The 20,810-nt window shown below is 45.1% G+C and overlaps 1 non-coding gene across 1 annotated transcript; it reads left to right on the top strand.

The window, feature by feature from the left end:
- The first annotated feature begins 10,801 nt into the window (after window positions 1-10,801).
- LOC141085681 (U6 spliceosomal RNA) lies at window positions 10,802-10,904 on the top strand. Its single transcript, XR_012231360.1, has one exon. It is a non-coding gene; the product is annotated as a U6 spliceosomal RNA (small nuclear RNA).
- Window positions 10,905-20,810: the final 9,906 nt, after the last annotated feature.

The following is a 20,810-nucleotide window of genomic DNA, read 5'->3' on the forward strand; positions in this document are numbered from 1 at the left end:
CAATCTAAATTCCCTATCAGTATGTCTTTGGAATATGGGAGGAAACCGGAGAACCCGGAGAAAACCCACGCAAACACGGGGAGAACATACAAACTCCTTGCAGATGTTGTCCTTGGTGGGATTCAAACCCAGGACTCCAGCGCTGCAAGGCTATCCACTGAGCCACCATGCTTTAAATAAGAAGTAAACCATTTATCTTGCAGATGGAAGAAGCAAAATAACTGCAGAAGGTATTGGACAAGGAATTCTAAACTGTTCTAACAAGTTTGGGCATGATTCAAAAATACTTGTACAGTGTCACGTGCCCCGTCCTGTGTGACACAGCCAGCAGGCCGGTAACTAATACAACAGGACACGGCACATGTAATTGTCCAGTGTGACACGGCCCGCAGAGCGGTAACTAATACAACCAGACACAGGGGATAGGGAAACATTTAGCTTTGCTCCGATGCACTTTCTCCTGGCAACAAAGTCCAACACCTGAGTGCATCTTCCTCCCACCGTGTCCAACACCTGGGTGCAGCTGTACAGCAACAGCGTCCAGCACCCGAGTGCCGCCTTGGAGCAACAGAGTCCAGCACCTGAGTCCAGCTGTTCAGCAACAGTGTCCAGCACCTGAGTGCAACTGTCCAGTAACGGAATCCAGCACCTGAGTGCAGCTTTCAGCAACAGAGTCCAGCAACTGAGTGCAGCTCTACATCATAGCTGCCACTCCACCAAGTTTTGCAAGAATTCTTCACTGACACCATAGCTGCCACTCCAGAATGCTTTACACAAACTCCTCGCTGACACCATAGCTGCCACTCCAGGACTCTGACTGAGCTTCCCTGGACTCTCCTCAGCTCCTTCCTTCACCCAGGATGGTTGGAAAAGACCAACAATATCACCAACGTGAGCACAACTGACACACCTTTATTGAGTAAACACACCTGTTAGTGATTCCCGTGCAATTACACTAACCATCACCGGGGGCAAAACTATCTCTAAAAACACCAGTGCAATGACCATTCTGGCCACCGGGGGCAAAACTATCTCTAAGCACAAAGCTTAGAGAGAGGAAAAAAAAAGGCTACCAGTGCTCTTATCTGACATGATCCAGCATGGATCATGACAGTACCCTCCTCTTAATGAGGGGCCTCTGGACCCTCAAAACCGCTCCTCATCAGGAACTACCTACAGAGGGGATGCCCAGATCCAGAGTTCCCCCCAGCAACCACCTGGACTTCAGGTTTATGACAAATGCACCACTGGTATTGGAAATATAAGTTCTGGAGGCACCACACTTCTCCAAAGCGCCGTCCTGGGGAACGAGTTATATATGTGTATGTTTGATATGAGCTGGTAAGACTCCACAACACACTTCCACTAGATGTTTTTTGATGGGAGCCATACACACTCGTTCACACACACAGGTTCGGACCTGAAGGTTTATTGCCACACATTCGTTTGTCAATAATTGGGGAACTCTCTCTGGGATTGACAACAGAGGTGTCCCCCTGTGTCACCACACTCACACCCCTGCACACCTTCAAGGGCTACACCACCCCCCAACCCTTTCCACCATGATGTCTGCGCCTCCAGGGTTGGCTAATGGCGAGGGTAGAGACTTGCCCCTACTCCCCTGCAGCACACCTGCTGCTCACACCGGAGAGGGAGGGGCCTGGGATATGGAGGAAAAATACACTCCCTGGTCGCCTTCCTCCACACGACCAGGAGGGGGCGGCTTTTTCGGTGGTATGGAAGATTTGGCGTGAGCCCCGCGGACCATATCACCAGTCTGCTCACTACAGGGATGCACCTCTTCACCTCGGGGAACCCCAGACAGCACCATGGGGACACCGACTCCACCCACCTGCCTGGGTACGTCCAACTGTATGAGCAAGCCCCGCTCCCCAGCAGGGATTCTAGGGGGCTTCTTTGCCAGAGCCGCAAATTGATTTTCTGGTTGAGCCAGAGGAAAGGCCCCAGACCCTGATAACTGCTGCTGGAACTGCTTCAACACACCATGCAGCTCCTCACTCACCTCAGTGAGGCCCAGCAGCAATTACTCACATGTCTGAACATGGCCAAAGGCTCACCAGAGAAAATGTATGGTTGGTGATAATGTCACGTGCCCCGTCCTGTGTGACACGGCCAGCAGGCTGGTAAATAGAGTTGAGCGATACCGTCCGATACTTCAAAGTATAGGATCGGAATGGATCGGCCGATCTTAAAAAAAAGTATCGGTATCGCCGATTCCGATACCGGAAGTCCCATTCAAGTCTATGGGACTTCCGGTATCGGAATAAGAAAAATCCTGTTTTTCCCTTGTACAGCCTCTCTGGGGTCTGTACGGGCCTTTCGGGGGGCTGTGCCGGCCTGCCAGGGGGTCTGTGCAGGCTCCGGTGGTCTGTGCCGGCCTGCCGGGGGGCTGTGCCGGCCTGCCAGGGGGGCTGTGCAGGCTCCGGTGGGCTGTGCCGGCCTGCCGGGGGGCTGTGCCGGCCTGCCGGGGGGCTGTGCAGGCTCCGGGGGGCTGTGCCGGCCTGCCGGGGGGCTGTGCAGGCTTCGGGGGTCTGTGCAGGCATCGTCCGATGGGACTACAAGTCCCATCGGGCGATGCCTGCTACCATGACAGTGATTGACACATTAGCCAATGATGGGACAGTAGTAGTCCCATCATCCGGCTAATGTGTTGAATGTAAAAAAAAAAAATTACATGCTACATACATACAACATGCATACTACATACATGCTACATTCATACTACATACTACATACATGCTACATTCATACTACATATATACTACATGCAACATACATACTACATATATACTACATGCAACATACATACTACATATATACTACATGCATGCAACATGCATACTACATATATACTACATGCAACATACATACTACATATATACTACATGCAACATACATACTACATATATACTACATGCATGCAACATGCATACTACATATATACTACATGCTACATACATACTACATATATGCTACATACATACTACATATATACTACATGCATGCTACATACATACTACATACATACTACATATATGCTACATACATACTACATATATACTACATGCATGCTACATACATACTGCATGCTACATACATACTACATGCTACATACATACTACATATATGCTACATACATACTACATATATACTACATGCATGCTACATACATACTGCATGCTACATACATACTACATGCTACATACATACCACATATATACTACATACATACTACATATATACTACATGCATGCTACATACATACTACATGCTACATACATACTACATATATACTACATGCATGCTACATACATACTGCATGCTACATGCATGCTACATACATACTACATACATACTACATGCTACATACATACCACATATATACTACATACATACTACATACAATACATTCATACAATACATACATAGACATACAGTACATATAACATAGAGTAACATACTTACCAATACTTGTCACATTGTTCCCCGAAGCCATTGTCTTTTACGGTATAAATATTAACATAACAAACCACAAAAATACTCACCCACGATCCGAAGCAGTCCACGAGTCTGTCCCACGACGATCTTGGGTAGAGAACTGCAGCATCAGCTGTTGCTGCCGTTCTCTACGGGCTGCAGGAATCCAATGACGGAAGGTAGGTATCCTTCCGCACTGTATTCCTCCGCCACTTAAAAAAAAAAAGTCCCTAGTCTCACTTTATGCCATTGCTGTGAGACTAGGGACTTTTTTTTTTTTAAGTGGCGGAGGAATACAGTGCGGAAGGATACCTACCTTCCGTCATTGGATTCCTGCAGCCCGTAGAGAACGGCAGCAACAGCTGATGCTGCAGTTCTCTACCCAAGATCGTCGTGGGACACACTCGTGGACTGCTTCGGATCGTGGGTGAGTATTTTTGTGGTTTGTTATGTTAATATTTATTCCGTAAAAGACAATGGCTTCGGGGAACAATGTGACAAGTATTGGTAAGTATGTTACTCTATGTTATATGTACTGTATGTCTATGTATGTATTGTATGAATGTATTGTATGTAGTATGTATGTAGTATATATGTGGTATGTATGTAGCATGTAGTATGTATGTAGTATGTATGTAGCATGCATGTAGCATGCAGTATGTATGTAGCATGCATGTAGTATATATGTAGTATGTATGTAGCATGTAGTATGTATGTAGCATGCATGTAGTATATATGTAGTATGTATGTAGCATGTAGTATGTATGTAGTATGTATGTAGTATATATGTAGTATATATGTAGTATATATGTAGTATATATGTAGTATGTATGTAGCATGTAGTATGTATGTAGCATGCATGTAGTATATATGTAGTATGTATGTAGCATGTAGTATGTATGTAGCATGCATGTAGTATATATGTAGTATGTATGTAGCATGTAGTATGTATGTAGTATGTATGTAGTATATATGTAGTATATATGTAGTATGTATGTAGTATGTATGTAGTATATATGTAGTATGTATGTAGCATGTAGTATGTATGTAGCATGCATGTAGTATATATGTAGTATGTATGTAGCATGTAGTATGTATGTAGCATGCATGTAGTATGTATGTAGTATGTATGTAGTATATATGTAGTATGTATGTAGCATGTAGTATGTATGTAGCATGCATGTAGTATATATGTAGTATGTATGTAGCATGTAGTATGTATGTAGCATGCATGTAGTATGTATGTAGTATGTATGTAGCATGTAGTATGTATGTAGAATGCATGTAGTATATATGTAGTATGTATGTAGTATGTATGTAGTATGTATGTAGTATATATGTGTTATGTATGTAGTATGTATGTAGTATATATGTGGTATGTATGTAGTATGTATGTAGTATGTATGTAGTATGTATGTAGCATGTAGTATGTATGTAGCATGCATGTAGTATGTATGTAGTATTTTTTTTTTTTTTTTTTAACATTTAACACATTAGCCGGATGATGGGACTACTACTGTCCCATCATTGGCTAATGTGTCAATCACTGTCATGGTAGCAGGCATCGCCAGATGGGACTTGTAGTCCCATCGGACGATGCTTGCACAGACCGCCGGACATCAGCACAGCCCCCCGGCAGGCCGGCACAGCCCCCCGGCAGGCCGGTACAGACCCCCACAGGGTGCACAGACCACCGGCAGGCCGGCACAGCCCCCCGGCAGGCCGGTACAGACCCCCACAGGGTGCACAGACCACCGGCAGGCCGGCACAGCCCCCCGGCAGGCCGGTACAGACCCCGGGCAGTCCACACAGCCCCCCGGCAGGCCGGCACAGCCCCCCGGCAGGCCGGCAGAGACCCCCGGAAGGCCCGAAATGACGGCGCATCATGATGCGCACACACCGCGCATCATGATGACGTCAGGCTGTCAATCAACTTTGAACTTCCGATTCCGATGCCGACTTCCGATATTGAAAAAATATCGGAAGTCGGTATCGGAATTCCGATACAGCAAGTATCGGCCGATACCCGATACTTGCGGTATCGGAATGCTCAACACTACTGGTAACTAATACAACAGGACACAGCACATGTAATTGTCCAGTGTGACACGGCCCGCAGGCCGGTAACTAATACAACCAGACACAGGGGATAGGGAAACATTTAGCTTTGCTCTGATGCACTTTCTCCTGGCAACAGAGTCCAACACCTGAGTGCATCTTCCTCCCACCGTGTCCAACACCTGGGTGCAGCTTTACAGCAACAGTGTCCAGCACCCGAGTGCCGCCTTGGAGCAACAGAGTCCAGCACCTGAGTGCAGCTGTTCAGCAACAGTGTCCAGCACCTGAGTGCAACTGTCCAACAACAGAGTCCAGCACCTGAGTGCAGCTTTCAGCAACAGAGTCCAGCAACTGAGTGCAGCTCTACACCATAGCTGCCACTCCACCAAGTTTTGCAAGAATTCTTCACTGACACCATAGCTGCCACTCCACCATGCTTTACTCGAACCCCTCGCTGACACCATAGCTGACACTCCAGGACTCTGACTGAGCTGCCCTGGACTCTCCTCAGCTCCTTCCTTCACCCAGGATGGTTGGAAAAGACCAACAATATCACCAACGTGAGTGAGCACAACTGACACACCTTTATTGAGTAAACACACCTGTTAGTGATTCCCGTGCAATTACACTAACCACCACCGGGGGCAAAATTATCTGTAAAAACACCAGTGCAATGACCATACTGGCCACCGGGGGCAAAACTCTCTCTAAGTACAAAGCTTAGAGAGAGGAAAAAAAAAAGGTTACCAGTGCTCTTATCTGACATGATCCAGCATGGATCATGACTAGAGTTGAGCGATACCGTCCGATACTTCAAAGTATCGGATCGGAATGGATCGGCCGATCTTAAAAAAAAGTATCGGTATCGCCGATTCCGATACCGGAAGTCCCATTCAAGTCTATGGGACTTCCGGTATCGGAATAAGAAAAATCCTGTTTTTCCCTTGTACAGCCTCTCTGGGGTCTGTACGGGCCTTTCGGGGGGCTGTGCCGGCCTGCCAGGGGGTCTGTGCAGGCTCCGGTGGGCTGTGCCGGCCTGCCGGGGGGCTGTGCCGGCCTGCCGGGGGGCTGTGCAGGCTCCGGTGGTCTGTGCCGGCCTGCCGGGGGGCTGTGCAGGCTCCGGTGGGCTGTGCCGGCCTGCCGGGGGGCTGTGCAGGCTTCGGGGGTCTGTGCAGGCATCGTCCGATGGGACTACAAGTCCCATCGGGCGATGCCTGCTACCATGACAGTGATTGACACATTAGCCAATGATGGGACAGTAGTAGTCCCATCATCCGGCTAATGTGTTGAATGTAAAAAAAAAAAAAAAAAATTACATGCTACATACATTCAACATGCATACTACATACATGCTACATTCATACTACATGCTACATTCATACTACATATATACTACATGCAACATACATACTACATATATACTACATGCAACATACATACTACATATATACTACATGCATGCAACATGCATACTACATATATACTACATACATACTACATATATACTACATGCATACTACATATATGCTACATACATACTACATATATACTACATGCATGCTACATACATACTGCATGCTACATACATACTACATGCTACATACATACCACATATATACTACATACATACTACATGCATGCTACATGCTACATACATACCACATACATACTACATACATACTACATACATACTACATGCTACATACATACTACATATATACTACATGCAACATACATACTACATATATGCTACATACATACTACATATATACTACATGCATGCTACATACATACTGCATGCTACATACATACTACATACATACTACATATATGCTACATACATACTACATATATACTACATGCAACATACATACTGCATGCTACATACATACTACATGCTACATACATACCACATATATACTACATACATACTACATGCATACTACATGCTACATACATACCACATACATACTACATACATACTATATGCTACATACATACTACATATATACTACATGCATGCTACATACATACTACATGCTACATACATACTACATATATACTACATGCATGCTACATACATACTACATGCATGCTACATACATACTACATGCTACATACATACCACATATATACTACATACATACTACATGCTACATACATACTACATATATACTACATGCATGCTACATACATACTGCATGCTACATGCATGCTACATACATACTACATACATACTACATGCTACATACATACCACATATATACTACATACATACTACATACAATACATTCATACAATACATACATAGACATACAGTACATATAACATAGAGTAACATACTTACCAATACTTGTCACATTGTTCCCCGAAGCCATTGTCTTTTACGGAATAAATATTAACATAACAAACCACAAAAATACTCACCCACGATCCGAAGCAGTCCACGAGTGTGTCCCACGACGATCTTGGGTAGAGAACTGCAGCATCAGCTGTTGCTGCCGTTCTCTACGGGCTGCAGGAATCCAATGACGGAAGGTAGGTATCCTTCCGCACTGTATTCCTCCGCCACTTAAAAAAAAAAAAAGTCCCTAGTCTCACAGCAATGGCATAAAGTGAGACTAGGGACTTTTTTTTTTTTTAAGTGGCGGAGGAATACAGTGCGGAAGGATACCTACCTTCCGTCATTGGATTCCTGCAGCCCGTAGAGAACGGCAGCAACAGCTGATGCTGCAGTTCTCTACCCAAGATCGTCGTGGGACAGACTCGTGGACTGCTTCGGATCGTGGGTGAGTATTTTTGTGGTTTGTTATGTTAATATTTATACCGTAAAAGACAATGGCTTCGGGGAACAATGTGACAAGTATTGGTAAGTATGTTACTCTATGTTATATGTACTGTATGTCTATGTATGTATTGTATGAATGTATTGTATGTAGTATGTATGTAGTATATATGTGGTATGTATGTAGCATGTAGTATGTATGTAGTATGTATGTAGCATGCATGTAGCATGCAGTATGTATGTAGCATGCATGTAGTATATATGTAGTATGTATGTAGCATGTATGTAGTATGTATGTAGCATGTATGTAGCATGCATGTAGTATGTATGTAGCATGTAGTATGTATGTAGCATGTAGTATGTATGTAGCATGCATGTAGTATGTATGTAGTATGTATGTGGTATGTATGTAGCATGTAGTATGTATGTAGCATGCATGTAGTATATATGTGTTATGTATGTAGTATGTATGTAGTATGTATGTGGTATTTATGTAGCATGCATGTAGTATGTATGTAGTATGTATGTAGCATGCAGTATGTATGTAGCATGTATGTAGCATGTATGTAGTATGTATGTAGTATATATGTAGTATGTATGTAGCATTTAGTATGTATGTAGCATGCATGTAGTATATATGTAGTATGTATGTAGCATGTAGTATGTATGTAGCATGCATGTAGTATGTATGTAGTATGTATGTAGTATATATGTAGTATGTATGTAGCATGTAGTATGTATGTAGCATGCATGTAGTATATATGTAGTATGTATGTAGCATGTAGTATGTATGTAGTATGTATGCAGCATGTAGTATGTATGTAGTATATATGTGTTATGTATGTAGTATGTATGTAGTATGTATGTAGTATGTATGTGGTATGTATGTGGTATATATGTGGTATGTATGTGGTATGTATGTAGTATGTATGTAGTATGTATGTAGCATGTAGTATGTATGTAGCATGCATGTAGTATGTATGTAGTATGTATGTAGTTTTTTTTTTTTTTTTTTAACATTTAACACATTAGCCGGATGATGGGACTACTACTGTCCCATCATTGGCTAATGTGTCAATCACTGTCATGGTAGCAGGCATCGCCAGATGGGACTTGTAGTCCCATCGGACGATGCTTGCACAGACCCCCGGACATCAGCACAGCCCCCCGGCCGGCCGGCACAGCCCCCCGGCAGGCCGGCACAGACCCCCACAGGGTGCACAGACCACCGGCAGGCCGGCACAGCCCCCTGGCAGGCCGGTACAGACCCCCCCAGGGTGCACAGACCACCGGCAGGCCGGCACAGCCCCCCGGCAGGCCGGTAGAGACCCCGGGCAGTCCACACAGCCCCCCGGCAGGCCGGCACAGCCCCCCGGCAGGCCGGCAGAGACCCCCGGAAGGCCCGAAATGACGGCGCATCATGATGACGTCAGGCTGTCAATCAACTTTGAACTTCCGATTCCGATGCCGACTTCCGATATTGAAAAAATATCGGAAGTCGGTATCGGAATTCCGATACAGCAAGTATCGGCCGATACCCGATACTTGCGGTATCGGAATGCTCAACACTAATCATGACATACAGGATGTGTTATGTGTTCCAGGATTAGAAGGAGGATTGTTATCTGTAAAATGTCTTACAGCTAAAGGACTAAAGGCCCTGTCTCACTAAGCAATCTCGGTAGCGAGATCGCTGCTGAGTCACAACTTTTGTGACATAACAGCGATCTCACCAGCGAGATCGCTATGTGTGACAGCGATCAGCGAGCGGCCCCCCTGCCGGTATCGCTGATCGCTGCAAGAAATCTCTGGATATTTCTTTGGTCGCTGGTCTCCCGCTGGCCAGCACGCATCGCTGTGTGTGACAGGTGGGAGACCAGCGATCAGGTGTAAAAAATAATAAAAAAAATAAAAAATATAGTTATTCTCACCTTCCGACGTCGCATTCAGCCATCCCGCCTCTCTCCACGCTCCGGTCCCAGTGATCCTTTGCACGAATGACCGCGAGACTTTGTTATCCCGCGAGACTGTGACATCTCGCGGTCATTCGTGCAAAGGATCACTGGGACCGGAGCGTGGAGAGAGGCAGGATGGCTGAACAGGACGTCGGAAGGTGAGAATAACTATATTTTTTATTTTGATTCTATTTTTTACAGGATGGCCAGCGATGCCGGGCGCTCGGCGTCGCTGTGCTGATCGCTGGTGAAGCTGTCTGTGTGACAGCTCACCAGCGATCACATAGCGATTTACCAGCGATCCTGACACCTTGATATCGGTGTCGGGATCGCTGGTAAGTCGCTTAGTGTGACGGGGCCTTTACTGTAAAATTCAAAGATGATGAATGTACAATCCTAGCAGGAAATAAGGTAATAATCAATAATAATCAAAGTCAAGGCAGATGAACAAATATATCATTTAGACACATTAAAGGAACAGATAAAGTTGTGTACAGATTATCACAAGCTTCGGCAGCACATATACTAAAATTGGAATGATACAGAGAAGATTGGCATGGCTCCTGCGCAAGGATGACACGCAAAAAAGACCGCATATACAGATTGCACATATAATGTAAACAGTAACAAGATAAATTAAATAATTATGTAATTAAAAGTGAATGTATAGAAATGGTTACAATAATCACTAACCATGTGAAAAAAATAAAGTAAAGTGTGAGTGCAAAGGACACCAGTAGGTGTCATTAAGTTTATAACATGCACATCTGAGCAAAAGACACCAGTAGGTGTCAGTAAGTATGCAGCATGCACATCTAGACCAGAGCAGGAGAGCATGTAGTATGAGAAAAAGATAGAAAATTGTGAGTATCCAAAGTAATTACTTACAATGTGATGTGCTCCTGGTCACTTGGATATGCGCCCTCCCCAACGCACGTTTTGGCAGTAACAGAGTCCTTTCCTCTGCAGGCTCCAGGCAATGTCCTCCGCTCCTCCTTGGAGCTACATGGGAGTACTTCCTCTCTCAAGACACCACACACACTGTCACATGTCCAGGTATTTAACCAGTACCAGATGATGATCACCTGATTGTGACATCACCACAGGTCCTGCTAGTACACCTGCCAGTGTCAGCTGCAGGAAGAGATATGGTGAACACTCTCCCGCCCACTCTATGTGAGTGCCCACATAAAACTTGCCCATGTATGCAGCTTACTATCTCAACACTTAGTGTCCTGGGGAAAAATATCCTGGTTTCATACCACTGACGCCAACATGCCCAGTGACACATATCTCCCCTCATACACTGTGCCAGTGACCCTGTCACAATATATAGCTTATTCTCTGAACATTATTCACCATCAAAGTCAACTGTACCCAAAAGGCTCCTGCAGCCTTTATCTACCCACTATTTCCTCAAGATGGTTGTACCATCATTGTAAATAAGCACCTGTAATTGGTGTCACCTCACCTCATTTTAGATTGTAAGCTCTGAAGAGGAGAATCATCATTATTTTTGCTTGAATTGTTTGATTATCTTAAATTTGGTAACTTTTGACTGTTTTATATGAACTGCTTACTCTTAAAGCTATGCGGAATGTGTTTGTGATATATAAATAAAATTTATTATTATTAGTAGATTGAAGATGTTGAAATTCAAGGTGTTAACTGTGCCATGTGTAGGACTGAAGAATCTTTTATGTGAGCACAACTGCACAAACGATGGTTTGCTGCTATGTCGACACAGGGTGGAGTAGGGTAAACACGACAAGCTGCTGGACTGTTAGAGAGGTGCAGGCGGGGATGTTATGGTGGATTGAGAAAGATGGGGTGTGCTTGGTATGTAAGATCAGTCAAAAACAGCAGGCATGTCCAATTCCGTACCAGCTGACAGGCTATAAATCACACCAACAGTAGGGGGTAAGCAAGTGGAGGTTCTTCAGCTGGAGACCTGTGTGACAACACTTGCCATGGTGAGGGAGGAGGAAGCATCAGAAGATTCGGTTGATGGGGTGAACGGTGGTTGGCGAAACCCACTAGTCTGCATTTTAGCACAATGACATTCCCAAATTAATGCATATTGATCACGCATTTGGCAGGTCATGCATGTAGTACTGAAATGATTTCTTTATTTTTACTCTACTAGATTGTTTTTAAAAAAAGTTGACAGATAACATGATTTTTTAGATTTAGATTTTTTCTAAAATAAATACCCAATCTAGGCAACTGCAGAAACGTGAACGCTGCTGTCCACTGCCAGAGTTGGGCCTCAGGATGCATTGGTTGTCATGGTTGCATAACTTTGTGTCTACGTAACCTCTTCATCTTCCTCCTCTGCTGAGCTTCTCAGCTGCATGCATCTTGGTTTACACCAAGTGTGATCTACTACCTCATTGTCTTCCTCTCTGTTCTTCCACTCCTTGCCCTGAATGTCACCCTCTTCTTCCTGCCTTGACAACACAGTACAGTCCGTGGGCGCCTCAAATATTTGAGTCTCGTCACAAATGGATCACCTTAACCCAATGGGGTTAACGTCTGTTAAAGAGGGTTTGGTTTATGCTCGGACAAAACTTTGTCTGGCCATAGATCTAATTCAGAAAATATTTGTCCATCGGTGCAGATGATTTCCTTCTCTTGACTCTGTGAATCTTTAGAGCAGACCTCTAATACTCATGGAATAGAATGTGTGAACAGCTCTGCACAATGGCCCATCTGTGGTTCCCCACAGTCAATTGGTCGTTTGGAGAGTTGTGATGTGGGGGAAAAAAAGGTTAATTGCAGTGCCACCATGGAGGACCGTACTGTGTGTGATGTTAAGGTGGGGAAGAGGAGCAGAGGCCACTTGATGCAGCACTTACCATCTACTGGAGCACATGTTTTTTCTGGCCCTCATCTACAAAGTGTATTATTGTACTGCTGTCAAAGAAAGGGAGCGGAGTTGCCCATCCAGTAACAGAAGTTGTAAAAATGTTGCACAAATTCTGACTCGAGCAAAACAAACACTTCTCATCCCTCATATCATTCGTGTCTCACAACTCTAAACAGCTATTCATTGCTTTCAATTCTTTCCTGCGTCCACTCCCCCTCCTTTTCCTCTCATCTGAGCTGAATACTTTGCCTTATCACCTGTGAACTTGACACAATAACGTCATCACAAGCATAACCCACCTCTTCAACCTAACTGGTGTCTTCCAACCTGATTGAAACATACCTCGATAACACCCATCCACAAAAAGCCCACCCTTGACCCATCCTCTTTGTCTGCCTATCGCCCTATATCATTTCTCCCCTATGCCACCAAACTACTGGAAAAACATGTCCATTTGAACTGTCCCCCACCTCTCCTCTTGCTCCCTCTTTGACCTCGTACAATCTTACTTCAGACCCCACCATTCCACTGAAACTGCCAGACTAAAGTCACCAACGACCTACTAACCACCAAATGAAAGCGACGCGAGTTTGTCCTCCTCCTTCTCCTGGAACTGTTATCTGTCTTTGACACAGTGGACCATTCCCTCTTACTACAGACTTTCTGATCTGTTGATATTACAGACTTGGCCATTTGATGGATCTCCTTGTACCTAATTGACAGGACATTCAGTGTCTCCCACTCACACACCACCTCTTCATCTCACCCCCTATGTGTCGATGTCCACCAAGGTTCAGTTGTAGGACTGGGAGCTATGCTTAGAGGGCACACTCACGTGCTCCCTCTTAAAGGGACCACCCACATCAACCTAAGGTATTCCCAACCTATAGCTGGGGGTCACCTTCTATTTAAGGATTCTCCTTCAATGTAGAGGTGCCTGAGCTACGTTGTTAGTTTGCCTTGCATGCTTGCTAGTTGTCAGGTTCCGCAGGTCCGTCTGTCTGCTTGTCTACCCTGTACCTGTCTGCTCTTACCTGTCTGTGCCCGTATGCTTGTAACTGTCTGCGCTCTTCTGTCCATCAGCTGGTCCAGATCACACCTGCCAGCACCCATCTGTCTAACACCCTGTTCAGCCCGCACCTGCCAGTGCTTTTCTGTTCCTCAGCCGGTCCCATCTGCACCTGTGGTTACAGAGTCCCTACAGAGCCTGCCTGCATTTTTCATCTCTTCTTTGGGCCTTAGAATCTTAGTCACTGTAGGGGGTCAGCTGCCACATTCTGTAGGTCAGCCATGGAGTAGCACCTGGTGCCACCTCTTTGTACCTCCTTGGGTCGCAGTTTTCGCCTGCTGCCACTTGTCCGAGTAGGGATTTGGTAGACCACCTAGTTACACCCCTTCCAGGGTTTTAGAGGGATATGGAACAGTGATTTCACCACCTTGCCCATTACAGTCTCCATCTGTTGGGTTGGCTGTAGTGGAAGAGGTGTCGGTCCCCGCTATACTAGTTCTACTTTATTGCAATTAATGACACTTTGTTGGTGTCTGCCACCAATTTTTGTAAATGTGTAGCCTCCAAGACCGTCAGGCCTCCACTTCCTTGGACTCAGCTACCCATGTTACTATCCTTAAATTTTTCTTACAATGGTAGTCTAGAAAACTGATATTTGTGCCACCTGAGTGTGGCTCAGCATGAAAGCAGGTAGAGATGTTGCATGTAGTATCAGGGCTCCCAGCAAAGGGGCCCTACACTAATCCCTCACCCACCTCTTCTTACTGTGACATTCAATTGAAAGCTATAAATGCTGTCCCAGTCCCCGATACCTTATGCCTGGGTGATTGCTGCAGTGCCGTGCTAAAGTTTGTACTGTGGGTGAATTGAGGCCACTTTCCTGGTGTTTGTCCCTCATTTGATGTGTTTTGGCTGCAAATGGGGTCGTTCTAAAGTATTTTGCATGCGGTTGTTTTTGCCTCTCATTGAGGTGAATGGTATTCGGATATGTTCAGGTGAATATTCGACAAATTAATCGGAGAATATTGCAAATTCGGAGAACGTAATCTGAACCGAACATTGAAATATTCGCTCATTTCTATTACTCACTTATTTGTTCTCACCAAGGTGACTCATGACATTGGAGCCAAAGGTGGAAATGAATTCTTGTGGTCTCTTCAGTCCCCAGCCTTCCTCAATAAGGTCGGCCTCACCACAGATTTCCTCCGTTAGTAAAGCTATTACACAAGCTGTCTGACTTTTCTTCCTTTATTGATGCCTTGAGGCTTCTCTGGGTCTTAACAGACCCAGGCAGAGTGGGACTCTTGGTGGACTGTCTCACTCCCGAGTCCTTCCATGTGCACATTAGTTGCTGGCTTCTTCTACCCCCTACTGGCCTTGTTCAGAGAACAGGAGCCCGAGTCTTGGATAGATGGTAAAACAAGTACCATATTTTTCGGACTGTGAGAAGCAGTTTCTGCCTCCAAAAATGTGGAGGAAAATGGCAGGTGTGTATTATAGTCTGGATGTCCCTGCTCTGGCTGTGGTGGGTAGGTGATGGACCTGCAGCGGTGGAGCAGTGGGTCACAGGAGGCAGGAACCAGGCTGCTGCGGCTAACTCCTGTGCCCGCTGCTAAAGAGAAATGAATATTCACTTAATTCCATGCATGAATACTCACTGCGCACCATGCACATAGTCTTGGCGTGGAGAGCAGTGAGTATTCCGGCAGCTGTCCTCAACTTATAAGCAGTGCATGACATCCCTGCCATGCGCTGCTTACAAGCATAAAGCAGCTCTGGCACCGGAGCAGGACGCTGGGAAGGGCGTGCAGGCAAGGTAAGTAGAATGTTTCTGATGGGGGCCATGCATACCAGGATGGGGAAAGGCGCCAATCATACCAGCATAAGGATGGCAGAACGGAGATGGGGGCCCTGCATACTAAGATGCGGATTGGGGCCATGCGTACCAGGACGGAGATGGGGGCCCTGCATGCCAGGATAGAGATTGGGGACATGCATACCAGGATGGAGGTGGGGTCCCTGCATACCAGGACAGAGATGTAGAGTCTGCATACCAGGATGGGGGATATTAAGTACCATATAGAATTGACCACATTTTTTGTGTCAATTTTTTTTTCTAATTTCCTTCTCTAAAACATAGGTGCATCTTATGGTCAGGTGTGTCTTATAGTCTGAAAAATACAGATGGGAAGATGTACTAAACTGCTCTGCCATTGGTTTGCTCAGTCGTTTGCTGCTTTCAGACTCTGTGTAAACCTCCTTATCCTTCTGTTTAAACCTCCTCTGTTTTTCCTTCTTAGAAAACGTGTGTAGAACACTTTAGTTCAGGGGTCCTCGAACTATGGCCCGCCGGCCACACGCGGCCCGCTGAGGACTTTTATCCGGTCCCCTGGGCCTGGCCGACATTGAACTTCACTGCAGTTCAATGCCGGCGGGCCCTGTAGTCGCGGGCGGAACAACAAGGCTCTGAGGAAAGGCATTGCGCAGACCTCCCTATGCAGTGAGCACACACAGACGACGTGAATGTCATCACACTGCCTGTGCCTGTGCTGGAAGAAGACGGAGATGAGCAGGCGCCTCTTCAGAGCAGCGGGGGACATAGGGGAGTACTGTTTTTTTTTGTTTTTTTTTAACGCCAGGTCCTATTGTGGACATTTACCTGCCTATTGGAGACCTTTACCTGCCTATTGGGGACATTTACCTGCCTATTGGGGACAGTTATGGAGCACCCTCAGGGCAAGTGTGGGGATCACTCGGTACCGGGCCGGTGTCTTAAGGGGATGTGTCACGGTGGCGGTGACCTGGTCCATGGCCCTGGGTGTCCATGTAAAATAGGTAAAATGGAATAGAGTTTATAGGTAGATAGTTTGTGACGCCACCTGTGGTGCTCGGCAATGAAGGTGTTAAGCCGACGCTGCGGTGTAGATCCTCTGGGACATATGGTATAAGGCAGCAAAGATGGAATTGCTCTCCACAGGTAGAACTGTAGTCCCAGGGCAGTAGTAGTAGGTGTTGAGGTAGATGGTGTAGTGTTAGGCACAGAGATGTAGCAGTGCTGAGTGGGTTAGCGCAGGAAGAAGGCAATGACACTGCCGAGTGCAATTCCAATTTTACTCACGTTTCTGGCTCCAGTGCTGCGATCTCCAGGTCAGGGGCTCAGCCAACTCCCACGCAGATTTAATACACCCTTCCAGCACTCCATTCCGTGTGCCTTTTCTGAACGTCTCCTTTCTAGCGCTAATCTGAAGTACTTGTAGTAGTTCTGAATTACACTCAAGTTCCTCCTTCTTGATGTTACTTATAACTCCACTCGTATGATGGGCAGCTGTAGCCTGCTTCAGGGACTCACACACGTTGCTGCTGCGTCTTCGAGTCTTAGGTGGGAATAAAGTGGTCACAACTTCTATTCCTCCGGTTTCTGTTGTAGGATCATTAGTATCACACACAGCCTCGGATACCGGCGCCCGACCTTGGTGCATTAAACTTAGGAAAGGGCTCTGCTCTAGCCCTAATCCCCAGTTTCTCTCCTCCTCACGTTCCGTTCTTATCTATCTTCCTTCTGAACAACTGATCCTTCTCGTTCTTCCTCTTTCCTTGCCAACAGCTCCAGCTCACAGGGAGCTGCTGCAAACACGTCCTCTCTCCATCCCTCGTACTTCTGACCAACTTCCTGTCAGCTTTCCCCTCTAGTGTAATCTAAGCTCCACCCACCACCCAGCACCCTTCATGACCTAAAGCAGCTGCTATAAAGGGTGCTCTGCTGTTCTAAGGTGTCTGTGCTGGATGTAGGTGCTGGAGTCTGGTCAGGTGTTACCATCTTACCTGGGAAGTGGGATACAACACCTCAGGAGGAGGTGCACTACCTCTGTGGCGACTGAACCCTAAGGGGCGCCACATACCCCCCGTTAACCGCAGCACGTCCGCGCGCTGTAAACAATGAGAAAACGAGATGTTACTGGAACATACAAGTTTTGCTTTTTAAATTAACAGTATAAACATCTTCTCTTAAGGAGAGGACTATGGCTTGAACATTGCATAACATATTGGTAACAACAATCTATGTCCTAATACAATCTTATATTATGTCCTAAGTGCTACCTAATTCTTGTCACATAGTAAAGTGCTACTGGGGCAACCGCTTTCGCCTATCAGTTTCGCCACCAGATCTGGACATTCCTAGTCCCTGTAACAATACCCTTCTTTGTTACTTCCTACAAAAAGGCACTTCAACCATTTTATACAATCGTACACTAAGTCATATCTAGACTATTATTCTATCTTATAATATTATATACCTTATAACAGCCTAATGTTAAATAGTAATACACATTTATCAAAATATTCCTATTTGACCGGCTATAAGACATTATCAATAAAGTGCTATGCTCTAAATTCTTTAGTGACAACTGCCAAACTAAGGTTCACCATTGCTATAAATATTCTAGCTCCTAGTTAACCATTCTTATCTATACGTCTATCAAAAAGTGCTTATGTTTCTTTTATCCCACAGTAAAAGGTATTTGTTATTGAAAAGTTATCAAAAAGTAATCAAAATCCTATCCTTATAAAACACTCTATTCTTAGCATATATTACAATTATAATAACACTTTTATTTGTACATATTCTGCAATGATCAATAAAAAATGACAGATATTCTCCCAGCCGGAGTATCTTCAAGTGTCCATATTCTTTGCTGAGGACCCGGTCAAAACCTCCAACGGTGGTCCTGGGTGGGCTGCCGGACATGCTGGTCTCGCCGCTTAGACCCTGTCTCCGGCCACGCCCAACGGGTTTTTGTTCAGGTCTGTGATTGTTGTGAAATGATGGAATCTTATTTTCCTAAAGACATATGTAAAACCAAGAAGAAGCACCTTAAGAAGTGCTAAACTTATTTACAATTAGAGTGTCCGGATCACTCAATGTTCATGATCTCCACAGTTCTATATAAAAGGGACATTTTGCCAAAACCCACCTGGGGTTAACTATGTACAAAAGAAAATTTTGAAAGTGTACTGTTCACTTCAATGGGAAACTTGTAAAACCCTCCTGGGTAACTTATATACAAGACTCATTGGAGAAGTCAGTTCAGTTCTCCTGATTAGCATGACTTTACAATCAATCAGAAACATCAGGTTTTGGTTGCTTCCAGGGCATTACTTGTGTACCCTTCTTGGTAGGGTAGAAAAGACTAATATTGTCTGCCATAATCTGTTTTAGGGCTTCAGACAATTGATCTGCAGTGAAGGTTGCCAACCTTGGTACCACAGGAACAATTGGTGGTGAAGTTGCAGCCTGTATTGGGGTTGCTGCTGTTGCCCCCTGCTGCTTAGATGAGACATGATGCTGTTCCAGGTTTTGTTCTAGTGCCCCCTGGTGGGCAGACGAGATCAGTGGTTTTGACAATTCTAGTGTCTTCATTGTTTCTTGCCCCCCTGCTGGGCAATTAACTCAGCGGGGATTCTGTGGACATTGAGGGCATAACATCCCCTGTCTCCAACATAGCCCCCCTCAAACAAGTCACGCTCCGGGTGTCCGTGGACTAGATGGGCTTCCACGTCCCGCCGGTTCACAAACAAATCAGGACCCCTCCTGGAGTCCTGAATAAATCCAAACCCCCGGTCATTGATGTAATGTATAATAATTAGATCTGTCTCTTTAAGCAAGCCAGACTTATGGGACTTGGAGGGTGGAGACAAGAGGGATGAGAAGGAAAGTTTCAGTTTCACTTCTGGGTAGCATGGGAATGCAACTGTTATGCTGTGTGCTGGAGGACGAAGAATAAAACATATCTAAAGTTTAATACCTTGAATTCTTCATAACGTGTGGATATTACAACTGGCGATGAGGATGGGATATAATCACCTACTGCTGTGAGTACGGACTATATTTTACCGCTTCACACGCCAGCACCACTGAGAGACTCTATCATGGCTGACTACTTACACACATTCCCACAATTTGATATGACTGATGTCATTAATCTCTCCCATAACTGGAGAAAATGGCTAAACAGATTTGAGAATTTCCTAGAAGCCATGGACATAAAGGAGGAGAAAAGAAAGAGAGCTTTGCTCCTGCATTGTGCAGGCACAGGAGTCTATGACATATACAGTACGTTACCTGCAGCAGAAACAGACACATACAGCAACTGCACTAAAGCTCTCACTGGCTATTTCAACCCCAAACAGAACATCAGATATGAAAGATATAAATTCAGGATTGCCAAGCAGCTTCCAGAAGAGTCCATAGACACTTATGTCACACGGCTGAAAGAGTTAGCACATGGATGTGCCTTTACAGATGTAGATGATGAAATCCTAACTCAAATAATTGTCACCTGCTCGTCTAATAACCTAAGGCGTAAGGCTCTGCAGCAGGATATCTCTCTACATGATTTGCTCAAAATGGCCCGTGCTATAGAAATAGCAGATCATCAGGCTACCGTAATGGAGAATGGGGATAAATTACATGTGCATAATCTCAAACAGAAAAATTTACCAAACAAGCCCAGAAACAGAAAAAATGTTATAGATGTGGACAGGATTTCCCTCAGCACCAGAACAAATGTCCAGCTATGGGACAAACCTGCAGTAAATGTGGAAAAGGGAATCATTTTGCAGCTGTTTGCAAATCAG

This window comes from Dendrobates tinctorius, unplaced genomic scaffold, assembly GCF_039654945.1.
Source record: "Dendrobates tinctorius isolate UK_male_01 unplaced genomic scaffold, ASM3965494v1 ptg000028l, whole genome shotgun sequence".
Taxonomy (NCBI): Eukaryota; Metazoa; Chordata; class Amphibia; order Anura; family Dendrobatidae; genus Dendrobates; species Dendrobates tinctorius.